Source organism: Chiloscyllium punctatum, chromosome 25, assembly GCF_047496795.1.
Source record: "Chiloscyllium punctatum isolate Juve2018m chromosome 25, sChiPun1.3, whole genome shotgun sequence".
In the NCBI taxonomy this organism is placed as follows: Eukaryota; Metazoa; Chordata; class Chondrichthyes; order Orectolobiformes; family Hemiscylliidae; genus Chiloscyllium; species Chiloscyllium punctatum.
In genome coordinates this window covers 25,678,328-25,702,187 of record NC_092763.1, presented here as the reverse complement: position 1 = coordinate 25,702,187, position 23,860 = coordinate 25,678,328, and positions in this window count along the sequence as shown.

Genomic DNA, 23,860 nt, shown 5'->3' with positions numbered 1-23,860 from the left:
ATGTTGCCAGGGTTGGAGGATTTGAGCTATAGGGAGAGGTTGAGTAGGCTGGGGCTGTTTTCCCTGGAGCATCGAAGGCTGAGGGGTGACCTCAGAGAATCATGAGGGGCATGGATAGGATAAATAGACAAAGTCTTTTCCATGGGTTGGGGGAGTTCAGAACTAGAGGGCATAGGTTTAGGGTGAGAGGAGAAAGATATAAAAGAGACCTAAGGGGCAACTTTTTCACACAGAAGGTGGTATGTGTTTGGAATGAACTGCCAGAGGAAATGGTGGAGGCTGGTACAATTGCAACATTTAAAAGGCATCTGGATGGGTATATAATGATAGGAAGGGTTTGGGGGGGATATGGGCCAAGTGCTGGCAAATGGAACGAGATTAGGTTAGGATATCTGGTCGACATGGAGTTGGGCCAAAGGGTCTGTTTCCATGCTGTGCATCCCTATGACTCTACATATGTCACTAACCTGATGGACCAGTTCCTACACTATGTTGAATGTTAAACTTTAGAAATAGAATAGACCTTAGCCACTTACCGATACTCAACGAACAACTAGCTTCTTTCCTTGTCGTAAAAAAAGGGATCAATTCCGATAGTGTGAAAAAGTCAGAAAAAAACAAAGAATAACCTCCTTCCCTTCTTTACCAGCTCCTTTATTTACATTGGTCCAAATATTCTGCTCAATCATATAGTGCTAAAACACACTGGGGTCTACTTATTAAGCTCTGAATTAGTTTCCATCTCGGAATCAAAAGAACAATTTCCTGAATGAACCAACTTTACCTTTTTACAGGAGTGCTTTTACATCACTACTTAAGCATGGATGAAACTTAAACAGCAAATTGCAGATTGACGTTAAATGGGAAATACAACTAGAACATAGAACATAGAACATAGAACAATACAGCACAGAACAGGCCCTTCGGCCCACGATGTTCTGCCGAACATTTGTCCTAGCTTAAGCACCTATCCATGTACCTATCCGATTGCCGCTTAAAGGTCACCAATGATTCTGACTCTGCCACTCCCACAGGCCGCGCATTCCATGTCGCCACCACTCTCTGGGTAAAGAACCTACCTCTGACATCCCCCCTATACCTTCCACCCTTCACCTTAAATTTATGTCCCCTTGTAACACTCTGTTGTACCCGGGGAAAAAGTCTCTGACTGTCTACTCTATCTATTCCCCTGATCATCATCTAAACCTTGATCAAGTCACCCCTCATCCTTCGCCGTTCCAATGAGAAAAGGCCTAGCACTCTCAACCTATCCTCATACGACCTATTCTCCATTCCAAGCAACATCCTGGTAAATCTCCTCTGCACCCTCTCCAAAGCTTCCACGTCTTTCCTAAAATGAGGCGACCAGAACTGCACACAGTACTCCAAATGTGGCCTAACCAAGATCCTATACAGCTGCAACATCACCTCATGACTCATGAATTCAATCCCTCTGCTAATGAACGCTAATACACCATAGGCCTTCTTACAAGCTCTATCCACCTGAGTGGCAACTTTCAAAAATCTATGAACGTATACCCCAAGATCCCTCTGCTCCTCCACCTTACTAAGAACGCTACCGTCAACCCTGTATTCCGCATTCTTATTTGTCCTTCCAAAATGGGCAATCTCACACTTGACAGGATTGAACTCCATCTGCCACTCCTCAGCCCAGCTCTGCATCATATCTAAGTCCCTTTGCAGCTGACAACAGCCCTCCTCACTATCCACAACTCCACCAATCTTCGTATCGTCTGCAAATTTACTGACTCACCCTTCTACTCCCTCTTCCAAGTCATTAATAAAAATTACAAACAGCAGAGGACCCAGAACTGATCCCTGCGGAACTCCACTTGTAACTGGGCTCCAGGCTGAATATTTACTATCTACCACCACTCTCTGACTTCGACCGGTTAGCCAGTTCTCTATCCAATTGGCCAAACTTCCCACTATCCCATGCCTCCTGACTTTCCGCATAAGCCTACCATGGGGAACCTTATCAAATGCCTTACTAAAATCCATGTACACTACATCCACTGCTCTACCCTCATCCACATGCTTGGTCACCTCCTCAAAGAATTCAATAAGACTTGTCGGGCAAGACCTACCCCTCACAAATCCATGCTGGCTGTCCCTAATCAAGCAGTGTCTTTCCAGATACTCGTAAATCCTATCCCTCAGTACTCTTTCTATTACTTTGCCTACCACTGAAGTAAGACTAACTGGCCTGTAATTCCCGGGGTTATCCCTATCCCCTTTGTTGAACAGGGGCACAACATTCGCCACTCTCCAGTCCCCTGGCACCAACCCCATTGACAGTGAAGACGAAAAGATCATTGCCAACGGTTCTGCAATTCCCTCTCTTGCTTCCCACACAATCCTAGGATATATCCTGTCAGGCCCGGGGGACCTGTCTATCCTCAAGTTTTTCAAAATGCCCAACACATCTTCCTTCCTAACAAGTATCTCCTCGAGCTTACCAGTCAGTTTCATACTCTCCTCTTCAACAATACGGTCCCTCTCATTTGTAAATATTGAAGAAAAGTACTCATTCAAGACCTCTCCTATCTCTTCCGACTCAATACACAGTCTCCCACTACTATCCTTGATCAGACCTACCCTCGTTCTCGTCATTCTCATGTTTCTCACATTCGCATAAAAGGCCTTGGGGTTATCCTTGATCCTACCCACCAAAGATTTTTCATGCCCTCTCTTAGCTCTCCTAATCCCTTTCTTCAGCTCCCTCCTGGCTATCCTGTATCCCTCCAACACTCTGTCTGAACCTTATTTCCTCAACCTTATGTAAGGCTCCTTCTTCCTCCTAACAAGACATTCAACCTCCCTCGTCAGCCAAGGTTCCCTCACACAACCATCTCTTTCCTGCCTGACAGGTACATACATATCAAGGACATGTCGTATCTGTTCCTTGAAAAAGTTCCACATTTCAACCACATCCTTCCCTGACAGCCTGTGCTCCCAACTTATGCTCCTCAGGTCCTGTCTTGCAGCATTGTATTTACCCTTCCCCCAATTGTAAAACCTGCCCTGTTGCACACACCTATCTCTCTCCATAACCAAGGTGAAAGTCACAGAATTGTGGTCACCATCATCAAAATGCTCACCCACTAACAAGCCCATCACTTGTCCTGGTTCGTTACCAAATACCAAATCCAATATGGCCTCCTCTGGTCAGACAATCTACATATTGAGTTAGAAAAGCTTCCTGGACACACTTCACAAACACTGCCCCGTCCAGTCTACTTGATCTAAAGAGCTTCCAATCAATATTTGGGAAGTTGAAATCACCCATGTCTACTACCCTGTGGCTTCTACACCTTTCCAAAATCTGTTTCCCAATCTGTTTCTCCACATCTCTGCTGCTATTGGGGGGCCTATAGTAAACACCCAACAAGGTGACTGCTCCTTTCCTATTTCTGACTTCAGCCCATACTACCTCCAAAGGCAGATCCCCCTCGAACTGCCTTTCTGCAGCCCCCTATAGTTATACCATTTCTAAGGCCCCCTATAGGGGCCTATAGTTATGCCATTCCTAATTAGCAACGCCACCCCCCTCCTTTTTTACCACCCCCCCTAATCTTACTGAAACATCTGTAACCAGGAGCCTCCAACAACCGTTCCTGTCCCTCTTCTATCCACGTTTCCGTGATGGCCACAACATCGTAGTCCCAAGTACCGATTCACGCCCTAAGTTCACCCACCTTATTTCTGATACTCCTTGCCTTAAAGTATACATACTTGAGCCCATCTCTGTGTCTGCAAGTATTCCCTGTCAGTGCTACCTTCTCCACAGCCTCCCTGGACATTCTTGGACATCCTGAAAAACAGCTAACCTACTTGCTGGACTACAAATCTGGATCCCATCCCCCTGCCAAATTAGTTTAAACTCCCTCAAAGAGTGCTAGCAAACCTACCTCCCAGGATATTGGTGCCCTCTGGTTCAGGTGCAACCCATCCTGCTTGTACAGGTCCCACCTTCCCCATAATGCAGTCCAATTGTCTAAATACCTGAAGCCCTCCCTCCTACACCATCCTTGCAGCCACATGTTCAACTGCACTCTCTCCCTATTCCTTGCCTCACTGTCACGTGGCACCGGCAACAACCCAGAGATGACAACTCTGTCTGTCCTAGCTTTTAGCTTCCAGCCTAATTCCCTGAGCTCCTGAATGACCTCCCCACCCCTCTTCCTACCTATGTCAGGATTTTCAGAAAGAGATCGCTGTCTTTTGCCACACATTTTCCAACACTCTGCTCAATATCCCCACACAATTAAATAAACAAGATGTCATTACAAGAGATGAGCTGAGGTTACCATGAGGAAGAGAGAGGACTCACTTTGGGCACTTAATGTCTACATCAGTAAATGGGTCAATTGAATTGAACAAGTGATTAGCACTCAGTATCCAGTAGTCCACAAAACATGAAATATATGAACTAGCAGCTGAAGAGGAAAGGATCCTATTGTTTAATGTATACATACTGCCTAGAGATGGATCCATACTGCAATACAATACCTGCAGCCAAGAGTGAATTGAAATGGAAAGATTATTAGCACGACCTACAGAAATCAAAACTCACCTCATTTGCCTGTTTGTCTATTTGACCTGTGGGTGATGAACACTCTGCAACTGTTATGTGTCATATGCCTGCTTTGTCTACTTTTCACCAATCAATAAAGCATTTGTTTATTTTCTCAATTTTCTTTTCAGTAGTTTCTGCCTCCAAGCCCAAATTGAGCACTTTATAAATGCAGCCATCACTCCTCGTCTCTGCACTTACAAAAAAATCCCGTGTCTTCTTGCAGGAACTCTGCTGTGGCCATGCCTTAGACTCCTGTAGTCAGATCAACAGATTCAGCTGCTTCCATAAACACTTGGCCGCCTGGTTGTGTCTTTATACATTTTATTTTCTCTTGGATCCTTTGGGCACTGAGTGTCTACTCGAGAAAGAGACTGTGCAGTCTTGCTGCATTGCTGCCTTTCTGAATCCCTTGGATCCGTAGCTTGCTCTGAACTTAGAATAATTCTCTCCTACTCTCTGAAATAATGTCAGCTTTGTGTTTGCACAATGCCATGCAATACACTGATTACAGGGAATGTTCTCCTCAGTTCTGTCTTGAGTTTCAATCGCATAATTTTCTCTGCCGAACTCTGCTAATAGCAGATGAGCATCATTTACACCATCGTTAAAGTATTAATTTCTCAACATACTACATCCTCTGCAGCCTCACCTATCATGTAATCTTACATGTCTTGCTTATAATTACTCTCAGAAAAATCCTCTGTATCTAGAGGGTGGAAACATACCATTTTACTCACTCCTCACACGTCGGCTTAATTTTTGCAGTACAGTGCAGAATGTCAGGAGAAGGCAAAAAAAAATCAGGGTGAATGCTAGTCATCTCAATGTTAACACATGGAGAGGAGGAGGCATTGAATAGTGGAGATGTACGTGGACCTCATGATTCTATGTGACAGCAGTAGGTATCAGATAGAAGCACGGCATTCAACTCTCAGCCATGTTGACTTGGTGAATATGGTTATATTTCATTAGTGAATGAAATATAACCATCTACATCATGATAACACAGATTCACCAGAAAAATAACATGTTGTTGTGGATTAAATTAGCAACATAAGCTTCAGAAACTAGAGTTGCATTTAGGCGGTGATCAGAGCATGTTGTTTGGAGTGATACAAATATGTGAGAAGACAGAAATGGAGAAAGTCTGACTTCTGGTGGACAGAGTGGCTAGGGTCTGAACTCAGGCAGTTTCATAACATATATCGGGTTGTATCATGATGTTAAGGATGATGTTTTCACACTGGGGACGCCATGAGGTTGGAGTGATGGAGGAGAGCCTGACAAAAACTTTTGACAAGATTCTACACAAGACATTAGTAAGCAAAATTAAAGCTCATTGTATCGGAGATAATGTATTGATGTGGATAGAGAACTGGTTGTCAGACAGGAGCAGAGAGTTGGAATCAACAGATTTTTTCAGAAGGGCAGGCAGTGATGAGTGGGATGGCACATGGTTTGGTGCTGGGACCCCAGCTGTTCACAATAGATATTAATGATTTGGACATGGAATTGAATGCCATATCTCCAATCTCGCAGATGACACTAAACTGGGTGGCAACGTGTGCTGTGAGGAGGATGCTCACGCTGGTCGATTGGACAAAACTTGGCAAATACAATATAATGTGAATAAATGTGAGGTTATCCAGTTTGGTCGCAGAAACCGGAAGTCAGATTATTACCTGAATGATGGCAGTTTAGGAAGAGGTGAGGTGCAATGAGACCTGGCTGTCATGCTGGAACAGTCGCTGAAGGTTGGCATGTAGGGGCAGTGAGGAAAGTTGGTGGCATGCTGGCTGGCCTTCAGAGCAAGAGGATTTGAGCATCAGAGTAGGATGCCTTGCTGCAGTTATACAGAGCCTTGGTGAGGCCCTTCTTTGGGTATTGTGTGCAGGTCTAAGGAAGGGCATTCTTGATACTGACGGAGTCCAGTGAAGCTTCACCAGATTGTTTCCCGGGATGGCAGGACCCTGACATATGAAGAAACTCTGGATCAACTTACCTTGTACTCACTGGAAGTTAAAAATGGTGGAGAATCTCATTGAAACATAACATATCTTGGACTGGACAGGCTAGATGTGGGAAGATTGATTGCAATGTTGGGGAAGTCCAGAACAAGGGGTCACAATCTAAGCCATTCAGGGCTGAGCTGAGGAAGAATTTCTTCACTCAGAGAGATGAGGATTCTCTCCCATAGAAAGCTGTTGGGGGCGAACTTCATTAAATATATTCAAGAGGGAGCTGGACTTGGTCCTTGCAATTAAAGAGGTCAAGACTAAAGAGATGGGTATGGAGAGAAAGCATGAGTGGGATACTGAGATTGCATGATCAGCCATGATCATATTGAATGGTGGTGCACACTCAAACAGTCAAATGGCCTACTCTTGCACCTCTTTTCAAGGTTTCTCTGTATGCCTCCCATATCTGCTGCTTTCGTCAGAGCTTTGGAAAAGTAAGTGGACCAAGGGTTAAAATATTGATGTTAAGCTATCTTGCAGCAGTCAGTGATGGACCCAGAGACTGGGATAGGAAAGGGCCGGGTGGGGATTATCTTACAACAGGCCCATTTAACTGGGGCCTGGGCCACTAAGGAGCCTGGAGGAGACTCAAAAATAAAACACAAGGGTGTAAGATATTAAAGTTAGAACCAGGATGAAAAAAACAGAATTTTTTTTAAAAAAAAAGTCATAGAAACCTTGCACTCCCAAAATGCTGAGGGTAATTGGAGATTTTAAGATGGATCAGTTTGTGTTCAGTGAGGATATCTGGGGAGTAAGGATATCTGGGGATATGAAGCAATGTTGGTGATATGAAGACTCAATCCAAACAAAAAACTGGAAATACAACCACAAGATTCTAAAACACCTTAATTCACTGAATGATCTGCATGGCAGACAATAACACTGATAATTGGAATTCCGTATTTCCAGGCCTGAGTGAACCAGTTCAGTTTCAGTAACATATCTCAAGCTGTGCCCAGGAATAATGTTCTAGAATGGTGTGTACAATTATTTGTTCTGATCTGTAAATCCAAGGTAACTTTGCACTTCCTGCCCTGTAGCGACAAAGCATTCCCATTTCCCAGAAATGGTCTGCCTTGGAGTTCCATTAAATTTGACTTTCAGTTCTGAGTTTCATTTCCCTGCAGACTGCTTTCTCACAAAATCATTCGAACAATAAGTTTGCAATTCAGATACTGTATATTCAGGGCCTTTGGAGAAACAGGAATTACAGTGAATAATGTCAGCTGCTCCCTCTCTACCATTGCCTCACTGCTATAGATTGCTGTGTGTTGAATGTCTGTGCAGTTTAATTCCTCCCATGTTTGTTATTGTTATGTTAACCCAATCCTTTGTTCCGGAGATAGTACAGTTTACAGGCTTTGTGCTGCCTAACACAGTAGGTGAAGGGGACAGTATGTCACTTGCTCAGTGTGAGAGATTATCTCTGGGAATCTGGTGTATAGGGCATTAAATAAGGTTTACTGCAAGAAGTCAAGTGTGTTGTGTGGGGAAGGAGAGGTTTCGTTAAGGGCCAGGAGAACAAATGTTTACAATTATTCTTTTTTGTTTAGCTCACTAATAGGTAAGAAACTGTAATTTTGGGCTGTCTTTAAATTGATAGAATCCCTACAGTGTGGAAACAAGCCATTTGGCCCAACATGTCCACAGAGTAACTCACCCATACCCATTCCCCTACCCTATTACTGTACATTTACCCCTGACTAATGCACCTATACATCGCTGAACTTTATGAGCAAGTTAGCATGGCCAATTCACCTAACCTGCACATCTTTTGGATTGTGGAAGGAAGCCGGAGCACCTAGCGGGAATCCACACAGACACAGGGAGAATGTGCAAACTCCACACTGACAGTTGCCCGTGGCTGGAATCAAACCTGGGTCCCTCGCACTGTGAAATAACATTGCTAACCACTGAGCCACCGTGCAATTGCTGTAACTTAGAAAAATATTATTTTTGAAGATGTAGCTATACTAGTATGTATTAGGAATATTAATTTAATTACTAACCAGGAATAAGGGAAAGTCAGCATGGAAAAGTGATATAGGGAATGCAAAGCAGAATAAAGTTAAAACAAGTTAATGCGGTCAGTTGAATGGAATGTATGGCCTGTGATATGTGGGAGGTCATTGATTTGACCATGTGCAGGAAGTGCTCCCAACTGCAGACCTTGAGTGGTACATGGAGACGCTGAGAGGTGGCCACACCTCTGCTTAATCACCTGGAGGAAGGCTCCATCTGGCTCACTAATGGCCTTCAGGGAAGGAAATCTGCCATCCTTGCCTGGTCTGGCCTACATGCAACTCCAGACCCACAGCAATGTGTCTTAGCTGCCCTCTGAAATGGCCTGGTTCACCAGGTGATTCAAACTCACATCCTCCTCTCTCCCAGCAGCCTCACCTCTCTGACCCAGAGTTCCTAGTCTCTGAGCCATTCACACTGGCTTTGAGACAGGTGCTAAAGAAGGGTTACACCCAAAACGTTGACTTCTTCACCTCCTGATGCTGCCTGGTTTGCTGTGTTCTTCCAGCCTCCCACCTGTCTATTTTGGATTCCAGCATGGACCACTTGGCATTGACCAAGGCACTGGAAAAGACAATGGCAAAATCAGCCTTGTTGACCCTGCAAGGTCGTCCTTACCAATATCTAGGGGCTAGTGCCAAAACTGGGAGAGGTGTCTCACAGACTAATCAGGCAACAAGCTGACATAGTCGTACTCATGGAATCATGCCGTACAGTCCATGTCCCAGACACCACTATCACTGTACTGGGATATGTCCTGTCTCTCTGGCAGAACAAACCCAGCAGGTGGTGGCACATCGGTGTCCAATTGGAAGGAATTACCCCAGGAGTCCTCACCGTTGATGCGAAGTCTCAGCGCTTCAGGTTAAACATGGACAAGGAAACCACCTGCTAATTACTACGTACCATTATCCCTCAGCTGACGAATCTCCATGTTGAAGAAAACTTGGAGGAAGCACTGAGAGTGGAAAGGTGAAAATCTGGGTGAGGGACTTCAGTGTCCACCACCAAGGGTGGCTCAGCAGGAACACTATGAGAAAGTGAGGACTGCAAATGCTGAAGAGTCAGCGTCAAAAAGCACAGCACTGGAAAAGCACAGCTGGTCAGGCAGCATCCGAGGAGCAGGAAAGTCAACGTTTCGTGCAGAAGTCCTTCATCAGGAATGTGGAAAGGGAAAGAGGCTGAGAAATAAATAAGGGTTAGGTTGGGGCTGGGCGGGGGGGGGGTGCGGGTAGGTGGGAAGGTGGCGGAAGGTAGGAGGTGATTGTGATAGGTCGGTGGGAAGAGTGGAGTGGATAGGTGGGAAAGGAGTTGGGCAGATAGGTCAGGTCAAGAGGGTGGTGCCAACTTGGAGGGGTGGACCTGGGTGAGTGGTGGGGAGATTTGGAAACAGGTGAAGTCAATGTTGATGCCATGTGGCTGCAGGAACCTGAAGCGGAAGATGAGACATTCTTCCTCCAGTCGGCAGATGGCTTTGACTTGGCGGTGGAGAAGGTCCAGGATTTGCATGTCCTTGGGTGAGTGGGAGGGGGAGCTGAAGTGGTTGGCCACAGGGCGGTGCCCACTTACATCCATGAGCCCTCTGATGCTTTATGTCAGTTTCAGATTTTCCAGTTCGCAGGCGTCAGCTGCCTCCTCTTTACCATGGACGTGCAATCACTTTACATATCCATTCCCCACCAGGATGGTCACTTCTTCCTTGAACAAAGGCATGGATTGTTCCCATCCACTGCCAGCCTCCTCTGCCTGGCCAAGCTCAACCTCAGACCGAACAACTTCTCTTTTAACTCCTCTCATTTGCTTCAGGTCAGAAGGATGGCCATGGGTACCTGCATGAGGCCTGGTTTTGCCTGTTTCTCTGTTATTCCTTGTTCCAGTCTTATTCTAGCCCCCAACCACAATTCTTTCTCCAGTATATCAATGATATCATCGGTGCTGCCTCCCTCTCTTGTCCGAAATTGGAGAAGTTTATTGATTTTTGCGCCACTTTCACTTTCACCTGGTCCATCTCTGACTCCTCCTTCCCCTTCCTCAACATGTCTGATTCCTAGCGATAGACTGGCCACCAATATCTTCTGTAAACCCACTGAGTCCCACAATTATCTTGTCTGCACATCCACGCATCCTGCTTCCTGTAAAGACTCTATTCCATTCTGCCGGCTCCTCCATCTCCATTACATTTGCTCCAATGATGCCAAATTTGGAAAGGGAGTCTCCAAAATGTCCACTTTCTTCCTCAGCCGAGGATTCCCCAGCACTGCTGTTGACAGGGCCCTCAGCTGAGTTTGACCAATCTTCGGCCCTCACCCCCTTTCTGATAGGATCCCCCTTGTCCTTACCTACCATCCCACCAGTAATTCACAACCAGAGGATCATTAGCTGTCATTTCCACCACCTCTAGTGAGATACCACCAACAGACATGTATTCCCCTCCCCTCCGGGATACCTTGGTCCATTCTTCCTTCACCCCCAACAACCACCTCCACAGCCTCAGGGCACCTTCCCCTGCAACCTGCAACTGTCCATTTACTTTTTCCCTCCTCAGTTTCTAAGGTCTCAAACACTCCTTCCAGGTGAAGCAGTGCTTTACCTGCACTTCACACAATCCAATCTACTGCATTCGCTGCTCATGATATGGTTTCAATCACGTTGGGGGAACAAAGAATAGATTGGGTGGCAACTTTGCAGAACACCTTTGGTCTGTCTGCAAAAATGACACTGAGCCGCCCTTTGCCTGCCACTTCAACAGAAGCTGGAAGAACAGCATCTCATTTTCCACCTGGCGTCTTTGCAACCTTCTGGACTCAATATCGAGTTCAACAACTTTAGGACGTGAGTTTTCCAATGTCCTTATTCCAACCCCCCATATGCCAGGCCTTGTTATCACATAGATTACACACCATCCTTGTTAGCCACTAACAGTACCCACTAATAGGTAGTCACCCTCCTGGCCAGATTGTTATCGACTCCTTTGTCTGTCCAACTGTTCTTCTCTCTCTTTGGGCTGTATTCCCATCCATCATTTACTCCTTACCCCTCCCCCCAGCCTATCTTCTGCATATAAAGCAACATTTTCTCACTACCGTCAGTTCTGAGGAAGGGTCACTCAACTTGAAACATTAACCCTGATTTCTCTCCACTGACATACTGAGATTTTCCACAATTTCTGTTTTAGTTTCTGATTTACAGCATCCGCAGTTCTTTCGGTTCTTACAGCAGATAATGCATTTTTTTTGTTAATTAATGTGTGTGCAGCACGTCCTCAGTAAATGCACAGCACTGTTTATGTGTTCCAATTTCTGAAGCAAATGGCAATATCACAGTTTGATTTCTGTCCATTCTACCATCTTGAATCCCCTTGTTCACAAGCTCATATGATCATAAGATATAGGAAAGAGACTAGGCCCATCGGTCCTGGCCTGTCATTGAAGGCATTATGAATGATCTCATTGTGGTCTGAATGACACTGTCTGCCACCCTTGGCTTCTCTGTGGATCAAAACTGTGCCCAAATCAGCTTTGAATATACTCCAGCCTCCACTGCTCTGTGAGATAGAAAATTCCATTCATTACCTTCTGAGTCAAGAACTTCCCCCTCAAGATGAACTTAAATGACTGACTCTTTTTACTAAAACATTGCTCCCTTTTTCTAAATTCCTCTCCAAGTGAAAGCATTTTCCCATCATCCACCCTGACAAGATCATGAAGAATCTTGCGTCATTCAATAAATCGCATCTTTTTCTATCTCCTGCGTCCATAGGTTAAAACTGATGGAATCTTTTCCATGTAGGAAAAGCCCAAGAATCAGCCCTATGAAATGTTTTTTGGACTGCTTTTAAGGTAAGTATATCCCTTTTTAAATGAGGGGTACAAGACTATATCTTATTGACTGGAACAAATTGGGATCACCTGGGATACATGGTTGAAGTCATGTCGACAAAACATTCTTTCTTTAAGGTTTAATCGCGTCCATCATTCCTGACTTGTGCATTAAAGATGGAGAGGGAGTAATGATGTGAGTTACTCACTGTTCTTATAGCCAGAGTATTTGTACAGCTAGTCCATTACAGTTTCTGGTCAATGGTAACACCCAGGGTGTTGATAGTGAGGGATTCAGTCATGGCAATGCTATTGAATTTTAAGGATTATTGATTAGACTCTGTCATGTTGGAAATGGTCATTGCCTGTCATTTATGTGGCATGAATGTCACTTGTTAGTTGTCAGCCCAAACCTGGGTATTATCTGGATCTTGTCGCATTTGAACATGGACTGCCTCAGTATCTCAGTAACCACAAATGTTGCTGAAAATTGTGTAATCGTCAGTGAACATCTCACTTCTGACCTTATAATGGAGCGAGGGTCATTGATGAAGCAGCTGAAGATGACTGGGCTAGGACGCTACCCTGAAGAATTCCGGTAAAGTTGTCCTGGAGCTGAGATGACTTACTGAGATGATCTCTTCAACTCTTCAAACACTTCTGTTAAATAAAAGGGCCAGCACAGTGGCTCAGTGGTTAGCACTGCTGCCTCACAGCAGCAGGATTCGAGGTTTGATTCCAGCCTCGGGCGACTGTCTGTGTGGAGTTTGCACATTCTCCCCATGTCTGCGTGGGTTTCCTCCCACAATCTAAAGATGTGCAGGTTAGGGTGGATAAATTGCCCATCATGTTCAGGGATGTATAGGTTAGGTGCATGAGTCAGGGGTAAATGTAGGGGAATAGGTCTGCGTGGGATACTCTTTGGAGGGCCAGTGTGGATTTGTCCTGTCTTTTGAGTACAGGACATACCTGGGCATTTTTCCACATTGTCTGGAGATGCCAGTGTTGTCGTTGTTTTGGAATAACTTGGTGATGGGCATGACAAGTTCTGAAACACAAATCTTCAGTTCTACTTATAATAAGTCATTAAGGGTATATCCTTTGCAGTATTTCATGCCTTTCACCAATTCTAGAATTAATCAATTTGGATGACAACTGGCAACTAGAATATTCAAGACATTTGGAGGAATCCAAAATGGATCAATGACTTGGCCCTTCTGGTTGAAATAGTTGTAAATGCTTCAGCCTAATTGTTTGCATTGACAAATAAGATGTGCAGTGCTCCCCCATCATTGAAGATGGGTTTATTTGTGGAGTCTCCTGCTCCAGTGAGTTGTTTTAATTGTGCGCCAGCATTCACAGCTGGATGTGGCAAGATTATGGAGCTGAGGTCTGATCTATTGTTTGGGGGATTGCTTCACTGTGTCTATCACTTGTTGCTTATGCTATTTGGCATGTACATTGCCCTGTTTGGTAGCCTCACCATGTTGCCTCCTCAGTGCTGCTCTTGGCATGCCCTCCTGCACTCTCCCGGTTGATGGTAATGGTTGAGTGGATCATGAAATGACAGATTTTGTTCGAGTATGAGTTTGCAGCTGTCAGTGGCCCAAAGACCCTCATGCACTCTGGGCCATTCAGAAGTTGAAACTCCTACTATCTAGTTAACTGATTCTGAAATACTGGGGCAGCTGGACACTATATTTGCATAATTAGTGTTCAATGGGCAGTTACTGATGGATCTTAAGAACATCTGTAGAGATAAACCAGGGAGTACACAGTTAGCCAAGCATGATATGGATGTTGGGGATTTATGGACAAATAGAACAATATCCTTATAATTTAACTCTGGGGAAATGCTGAAAACAGATATTCAAGCATATTTTTGGCTAAATGTCAATTGTATCAAGTTTTTGAAGGATCTTTCACTGAGAAGCTGAGTCATTTTGTTTCCTGTTTTATCTTACCAGAATTGATTAATTAACCTCATAGCCCACCTGTACAGTTTCCCTCTCATCCAGTTCTATCCTGATTTTACCATGCATCATTCCTGGAACAACTTGTCACTTCTGTTTATCCTGGAGTTGACCAGCACCCCTAGTGCCAGTGCAAATATTAAACCATGCATTTGTTTCAGTTCTGTTTACATGAAGTCGTGTCTTTAGAGAGAAATAGTCAAGCAAAGCTTTCAAGAAGCTAAAAGCTGGGGTTTGTTGCTTTCATATTTTTACAAATCTGGCTTTGAAAGATTAGGAGGCCTCTGTGTTAACGGTTGCCTCTAAAACTTTTTGGATGTGGAATTCTGCCTTACAAACAGAAGTCAGGAAAAAGGACAATCAAAAAGCTTTGATTTTGTTCATGTTGTATTGCTGGTGCACCCTAAATGCCAAGGTGCTATGCAGGAACATTATCAAACAGGATTTGACACTGGGATGTGTACGAAGCTGCAAGGGCGAGTTTAATCCTTTACTGACCAGATGAAACTCATGTTCCTTCATTCAAATGTTTATTCATGCTGCTTGGGAAATGTACACATCAAAGTGGAAAATGGCTTAAATCTTTATTATAAGAATAAAGGTTTGATACCATTTTTACAGATAATGCACTTCTAATTGGAAAATATTATCTGTAGGAATAATCAATCAAAAGGTTGCATATTTACTACCCATACTGCTACTTAACCATATGTGATTGATTAATGTTCCAAGTTCATGCACATGACTATGTCATCCAATCACATTCAAGCTAACACCCATGATTATGTTATCCAAATGTACCATTACATGCTCACATCTCTGAGCTGCAAAACGTACATACGATTCCAGGAAATCTACACTGTTTAATCTGCCTTTCCTATCAGTCTCCATTGAGGGTTGGCAAATGCCCAACTAGACCAAATATGGCATTGTTCTTCAGATGGCCAGTCATCCAGATTGGAGTCCTAAACTTCTGAATGCTCTATATTACTTCCCATATATATTTCCATTTTTCTGAGTGTATGCAGTTTCTTGTCTGCACTTCCTTAACACCCTTTTCTGGTGGTAACAAATGCAAATTGTCCATACTAACATAATCAGTTGCAGATTATCACTACTGTGCAAAGAATCTCCCTCCTGCATTGTATACTGCGGCTGATTTGGTCAACTTGGTTGCTGTTTAGATGGCAAGATTCACCGAACACGTTCTTGACTGATTTGTTCCTTGGTGGCATCTGCATATTCCAATATGCTATGGATTGGCACATGACCCTTCATGCAATCTGGCCTGAGGTTTCTGAAAATGGTCCTATTGTGATTGTGATGTACCTTCTGTTATTCTGCTCCACATAGTTCTCCCTGACGCATTCTCGTTCCCAACTAGCTCTCCCTGACGTGTTTCCATCATCACCTGGTGCTCTCCAACATGTTCCAGCTTCAATCTAGCACTCTCCAACATATTCTTGCTATCACCCCCTGACATGTTCCCACTCTCACCCAGCACTCTCCAAAATGTTCCCATCCCTATCTGGCTCTCCCAGATGCTCCCACTCTCACAGGGCACTCCCAACACATTCCCGTATCACTTGGTGTTCGCCCAACATGTTCCTGCTCCCATCCAGCACCCGTAGGGATTGCAAAGATTTCCAAATGGAGAGCAATCAAAAACGTGATTGTCTCCAGATTATTGAAGACTAACTGCAGGTTCCCATTGTGCAAGAGTCTTTCTGATTCTCACATTGGCTTTTGGTCCGTGAACCTAGTCAAATAATCATACAAGAAGGCACTTGGTCTGTTTTCCTTTATTGGTCAGAGTATTGAGTACAAGAATTGGGAGGTCATGTTGCAGCTGACCATGATGTTGGTTAGGCCACTGTTGGAATATTGTGTGCAATTCTGGTCTCCTTCCTATTGGAAAGACATTGCGAAACTTGAAAGAGTTCAGAAAAGATTTACAAGGATGTTGCCAGGGTTAGAGGATTTGAGTTATAGGGAGACGTTGAATAAGCTGGGGCTGTTTTCCTTTGAGTGTTAGAGGGGTGACTTTATAGAGGTTTATAAAATCATGAGGGGCATGGATAGGACAAATAGACAAAGTCTTTTCCCTGGGGTGGGTGAGTCCAGAACTAGAGGGCATAGGTTCGGGATGAGAAGGGAAAGCTATAAAAGGGACATAAGGGGCAACTTTTTCACCCAGAGGGTGGTACATGCATGGAATGAGCTGCTAGAGGAAGTGGTGGAGGCTAGCACATTTAAAAGGCATCTGGATGATATTTGAATAGGAAGGGTTTGTATGGATATGGGCCGGGTGCTGGCAGGTGGGACTAGATTGGGTTGGGATATCTGGTCAGCATGGACGAGTGGGACCAAAGGGTCTGTTTCCATGCTGTACATTTCTATGACTCTACTTCACATACATTCCAATTGGAACCATTGGATGTTTATGCCTTGCCACTTTTGAAATGTATGAAAAACAAGGTGTTTGTCAAAATCAGAATTTAAAGTTTCAGAATTCGAATAATGTACTGTCTATGTGACTTACAATGTATAAATATTTGATGAATTCTCATGGAGTTAGAGTGTTTTCTCAGAATCTTTTCTGATAGACTCATCTTATCTTGACTTAATAAATGATCATTGTACAGAACCTTGATCTCCTGAGATTATTTTATGAAATCATATGGCATTATCATTGCTGGCTAGGCCAGCATTTATTGAATGAAGGGTATTTTGGTGTCAACCACATTGCTGTGGGTCTGGAGTCACATGTAGACCAGACCAGGTAGATGCAGGAACTTCTTTCTCTCATGGACAGAGGGTCTTTGGAGTTCAGTGCATGGTTCTCTGAAAGTACAGTCACAGGTAGACAGGCAGTGAAGAAGGCTTTTGGCACACTGGCCTTCATCAGTCAGGGCATTGAGTATCCAAGTTGGGAAGTTATGTTGCAGTTGTACAGGGCCTTGGGTAGGCCACATTTGGAGCATTGTGTTCCGTTTTGGTCACCTTGCTATTGTTATTAAACTGGAAATAGTGCAAAAGAAATGTACAAGGATGTCACCAGGACTCAAGGGTCTGAGCTATAGGCAGAAGTAGGATAAGTTAGAACTTTTTCTTTCGGAGACTGAGGGGTGACCTTATAGAAGTGTATAATATCATGAGAGGCATAAATAGGGTGATTGCATTCAGTCTTTTTCTCAAGGTTGGGGAATCAAGGATTGGAGGCCATCAGTTTAAGACTAAAATGAACAGAATAAAAGGGAACCTGAGGGGGAAACCTTTTACACAAAGGGTGGTACACACATGGAATGAGCTGCCAGAGGAAGTGGTTGAGGCAGGCACAGAAACATCATTTAAAAGGCATTTGGACAAAAACATAGATAGGAGAGGAGTAGATGGATATGGGCCAAGTGCAGGGAAATGGGGTTATTGTTGATGGATATTTTGGTCAGCATGGACCAGTTTGATCCAAAAGGCCTGTCTCAGTGCTGTAGGACTCTATGACTCTATTTTAATTCCCAATGATTATTGAATTCATTTTCCGCCATCTGCCATGGCAGAATTAGAACCAAGGTTCCCTGAACATGACTTCGGTCTTAGGCTTGATAGTCTCTCAATAATACCACTAAGCCATGGCCTCTCTTAAGGGAATTAGAATTGATGATGCAAGTGTTAGATTGTTACATTAATTTTTAAAGTGGTAGTGTTCAAATGTTCACAATGGGACAGTGGAGTGTTTGCGACAGGTTAGTGGGGTAGATGAGAGAAAGTGTGTTGATTTGAGTGATAAAGTTAGATACTGGAGTTACAGATTGACATTAATTTATGGAATGATAAAGCATAAAGAATCTATTCATCACTGCTCTGCATGGTTTCTGAAATGGTGATACAATTAGTCCCCTTCCTTTTCTTTCTCTATCCTTGCACCTTATATCTTTCCAGTGTTTACCCAACTTCATGCTATAGGAAATTATTGAACCTGTTTTCCACATCCTTTCAAGCAATGTGCTTACCACACTGAAATAATAAAGTTCTGAATGAAATTTACTTTTTTGATCAGTTTCTTTTCTTACTAATTTGCATTTGTATCCTTTGGTTACCAGTGTGATGTTTTATTCAAACATTGGATGTGGGCATCACTGTCAGACCAACATTTACTCCGCAGCCCCAATTATCTTGGAGAGGTTGGTGCTGAGTTACCTTCTTCAATTGTTGCAGTCCAAGCAGTGCAGGGGCATTCACAGCACTGTCAAGGAGGGAGCTCTAGGATTATGAACAGCAGCAGTGAATAAACAGTGATGTAGGTCTGAGTCAGGGTTTGGAAGGTAACTTGCAAGTTATTGTGCTTCCATGTATCTGCTGCTCTTGCGGGTCTGGAGAGGTTGCTGTTTGGAGATTTGATTAGCAGAATGGCCTGCTTCCACACTGTAAGAATTCTATGATTCTGATTCTATGAAGTAGCTAAAGATAGTTGGGGTTAGAACACTACCTTGAGGAACCTGTCCAAAGATGTCATGGGGCTGAGATGATTGGTATGCAACGACCCCAACCTGTGAGCTGGTTTGACTCCAAACAGTAAACAGTTTACCACTTGATACACAATGGGTTTAATTTTACAAATCGCCATTGATTACATACTCAGTCAAATGCGGTTCTGGTTTCAAGAGCAACCACATTTATCTCACCTCTTGAATTTATGATTGGACCAAGTAAATCTGGATAGGAGTGGTCCTGGTGGAAACTAAACTGAGCAAAAAATAACAGATTATTGATGAGGGATGATGATTGATAGCACCAATAAAGACAATCTCCTTCAGTTTGCTGACGATTGAGATGAGACAGGTGGGGTGGTCAGGTTGGATTTGTCCTGCCTTTGTGTATAGGATATACCCAGGCAATCTTCCACATTATCAGGTAGATGTGAATGCTGTGGCTAGTCTGGAACAGTCTGACATGGGTGATCAATTCTGGACCTCAAAATATCAGCAGTACATCCATGATATTGTCTGTTTGGCCTTCTATCGATATTATTTAAAACCAAGATGAGGAGGAATTCCTTCAGCCAGAGGGTGGTGACTCTGTGGAAGTCATTGCCACAGAGGGCTGTGGATACCAAGTCATTGGAGTGTATTTAAGACAAAGATAGGTTCTTGATTATAATGTGGATCAATGGTGACAGGGAGAAGGCAGATGAATGGGGTTGAGAGATATATCATCCTTGACTGAGGGACAGAGCGGACTCAATGGGCTGAACGGTCCAATTCTGCTCCTCTTGTTTTTTTTTAAAAGATTAGATTACTTGCAGTGTGGAAACAGGCCCTTCGGCCCAACAAGTCCACACCAACCTGCTGAAGCGCAACCTGCCCATACATTTACCCCTTCACCTAACACTACAGGCAATTTAGCTTGGCCAATTCACCTGACTTGCACATCTTTGGACTGTGGGAGGAAGCTAGAGCAAACCCACGCAGACATGGGGAGAATGTGCAAACTCCACACAGTCAATCACCTGAGGCGGGAATTGAACCTGGGTCTCTGGTGCTGTGAGGCAGCAGTGCTAACCACTGTGCTACCTACAGCTGATTTGAACTGAATTGATGATGCAGGTGAGTGGCATTTTCCATCATTCCCTGCAAAACACATTCCGAGCTCCTTCCAAATTCTCATCCAAACACTGTCTTACAGTATCATTATTGACAATTATGGGATCTATTTCTGCATGTACACAAACTAATTCCAGTTCTATTTCATCACTTCCTAACTTCTCTGAATGAATTAAATTTAAACAATGAGTAGACATTTTCTCCAAATAAACATTGAAAATGTCAGAGTCATTGTCTTCGATCACTGACACAAATCCCATTCCTGACCTCTGACTCCAGTCCCTTCCCAGCTGCCTTCTTCAGAACAGGACAGTTTGTCACTTTGCTGTTAAATTTGACCAAAATGATTTTCCAAACTGTCGGACTTTAGCTCAATCTACTAACTTACTTTCTTCTATGTGTGAGCCAAGTCCTGCATGTTCTTTAAATGAAGCAATAGGAGAAGATATTCGGTCTCACACTTTTAGTTTATTTTAGCAGTAAGTGGATAAAGCATACAGAGCTCTGGGTCTAGACTTTTCCGTCCCTGACAAACTATACAGTGTGTCAGTTCAGAAAAATACCACCCCCTTCTGTCCCTCACACAGTCTTTTATATAATAAAAATGACATGCAATCACTGAGGTGGAATCATCTTCTGATTGGCTGTTGATCTGACTCCATTCTCCGCCTCCTTGCATTCCCAGATGTCCGACCCCACGTGACCTTGTTTTGCCCGCGAAACGGAGGACCATGTGACCTCGTTTTGCCCGCGAAACGGAGGACCACGTGACCCCGTTTTGCCCGCGAAACGGAGTACCGTGTGACCCTAGCACACCTCCGATGCATGAAACAGAGCATCACATGTCCTCCCTGCACGCCTCCGGCGCGTGAAACAGAGCATCACGTGACCTTGTTTTGCAATGGAGCAGAGCACCATGTGACCTCCTTCTGCGTGCGCGCATAACAGAGCATCCCCAAAGGCTTCCGAATGCCGAGTATATTCATACTCGCAACCAGCCTTATATTTATGAGTAAGTCATATATTTACAAAACACATATCTGTGCCATCACTCAATCTACCTATTTGTATCTCGGCACCATTCTTGACTCAGCTTCAGTTTATCTGTAGCTGGAACCCTGATCCATGTCTTTGTTACCTGTGAACATGACATTCCATCGTGCTCCTGGCTAATCTCTACATTCCAACTTTTGTAAACTCGGAATCATCCAACTATCATCCCTGTGTACAATCTTAAAATTCTAATCCTTGGTCTCACATCCTTCGACCCTCCCTCTCTCTGTAAACATTTCCAATTACATGATCTTCTGAGAACTCTTCATGCCTCCAATTCTGACCTTTGAGCATCATCAACTTTAAACAGACAACCATTTCTATGCCCCTCACTCTCGGAAGCCCTCTATCACTATCAAGAATGCTCATTCTGAAGATGTCCTGCTCATTGTCAGACAGAGCCTCAATGTGTTCGAGAATTGGAAAATGGCACTGCAACATTCTGAATGGATCTGGAAGTCCTGGTTGAGGGAGTGGTGTAGGTCCCCAAAGGACCACCAGAAGAGGCCATGCCACCAGACCCTGGCAGTGTGGTCCCCGGCCAGCCAAGATATGGATACCACAATGGGAAAGTTGAGATTCAAGAGTATGGGAGTACACTCTGTGAGCATCTCACAGCGACACAGCTTCACTGAGGAACAGCCACCCAGGCCAGTGGCACTCAGAGGACTATCAGAGACCAGGCACCGGGTCAGCACCTGGCAGGAGAGGACCCTGTGGTGTTGCGATCAGACACTTCATCTACATGCACAGGGAGGGACAGGTTGCTTTTCTATTTTCACAGATTTTGTCGAGTTTCTGCCTCCACTGTTTCTGGTGAACCTCTCCCTCTCCCTGTCTCCTCCATGTGACTACTTGCAAGTCACATGAAGACACACACACACACACACACACACACACACTCTTAAACCTCTTGAACCAAACAGCCGAATTCTATGACAATGTGCATTCTTTACGATGGTACAAATAGAGACGTTAACCAATTACTTTAACTTCAAAACAAAACTGAGCCGCAGGAATAATTCAGCACTCCAATGTATATAATTGTCCTTTTCTCTGAGAAGACAGATGCAACAAAAGCTTCTCATTTTCAAAAAGCTCCTCTCAGCCTCCTTTGAGTCTGTATGGATAAATTAAATCCAATATTGTAGATATCCTGTCTCCACCAAAAATAACATCCACTGTTATTTTCTCATGAATATTTATGACTATAACATTAACACAGGTTGCCAATAAATCAAGTTTATTTGATTTACATTTATATTGCTAATTTTTAACCAATTTGTTTTTTATTTGGATGGCATAATGGCTCAGTGGTTAGCACTGCTGCCTCAGTGTCAGAGACCCTAGTTCCATTCCGGTATCCAAATTCCAGACTGTCTGTGTGGAGTTAGCACATTCTCCCCCCCCTGTCTGTGTGGGTTTCCTCCCACAATCCAAAGATGTGCAGGCTAGGTGGATTGGCCATGCTAAATTGCTCCATAGTGTGCAGGCTAGGTTGGTTAGCCATGTTACATGCAGGGTTATGGGGATAGGGTAGGAAGGTGGGTTTGTGTGGGGTGCTCTTTGTAGGGTCGGTACAGACTCACTGGGCTGAATGGCCTCTTTCCACTGTAGGGGGTCTACAAGTTGATCTACATATGATGATTGAAAATACCATCTGTCAATCCACATTAAGAATAATCAACTGATGCAGAGCAGGAGTTAAAGGAGCAAGAAGGGAACTGAGTGGCTAGATAAGAGGCAATGGTTGGCAAGAGAAAAAGAAGCTAAACAATGGACTACCCTCAAAGAAATAACTCAGGTCATCACTCAACAGTGAACGAAACCAAAAGCTCCTGGGTGGCAAAGGTGCTTATAAATTAAGAAAAAGTACAGGTAATTCTGGGATAACACACGTCCCAACAGCGCAATTTGGCTGTAACATTGCTGAAGAAGTATTTTTGAGAACACTTACCTCCTTTGGCAACAGTGCGATTCCAGCAGGGATCAATTCTTGCGCTCCGTTCTGCGCACACGCTGATGCCCACACTGAAATCTCTGTGGCATTCTGTGCATGCACTAGCTTTTTAGCCATTCCACGCACGTACAACCTTGGTGCCGTCCAGCGCATGCCTGATGTTAGTGCCAGTCTTCGTGCCAAACTGCGTATGCGCCAATGTCAGCTGCCAACAGAGCAGCTTTCTGTGAGAGGTACTGTACAAAGAGCAGATTTCTTACATTTTTTAAATGTACTGTGTTAAGCTTACTTTTTGCTTCGTTAATAAATATGACTTCAAACTTCATTTAGGATATGCCAAACTTTGTGTTAGACGTTTGGAGATTTTTGAGCGATATTTTTTGCTGATTTTCCCCGAACCCCACTTTTCACCTCGGTCCCGTTCTTTCTATGAAGCGATGGTCCACTAAGTGAGGTCTTGCTGGAATGCAACTGCAGCATAATAGGAGAACTATCTGTATGCTTAATGACAGGTGTTAGGTTGTAAATACAACTGAGCGCCAGGTTCAATACAAAAGATTCAGAGAAAGCAATAAAGAAAAGCAAAGAGGGATTATGCAAAAAGACTGGCAACTAACAAAAAAGAAAATAAAAATTCTATACATGAACCAATAAAATGCAGGTAGATCTGAGTAGGGACCAGAAAAGGCATTTGTACATGAAGGTAAGTGGGATGGCTGATGTGTTAAATAAATACTTTATATCTGTCCTTGCTGATTAGGTAAATGTTGCCCAGGCGATGGTTACAGAGGAAGGAACTCAGTTACTAGAAGG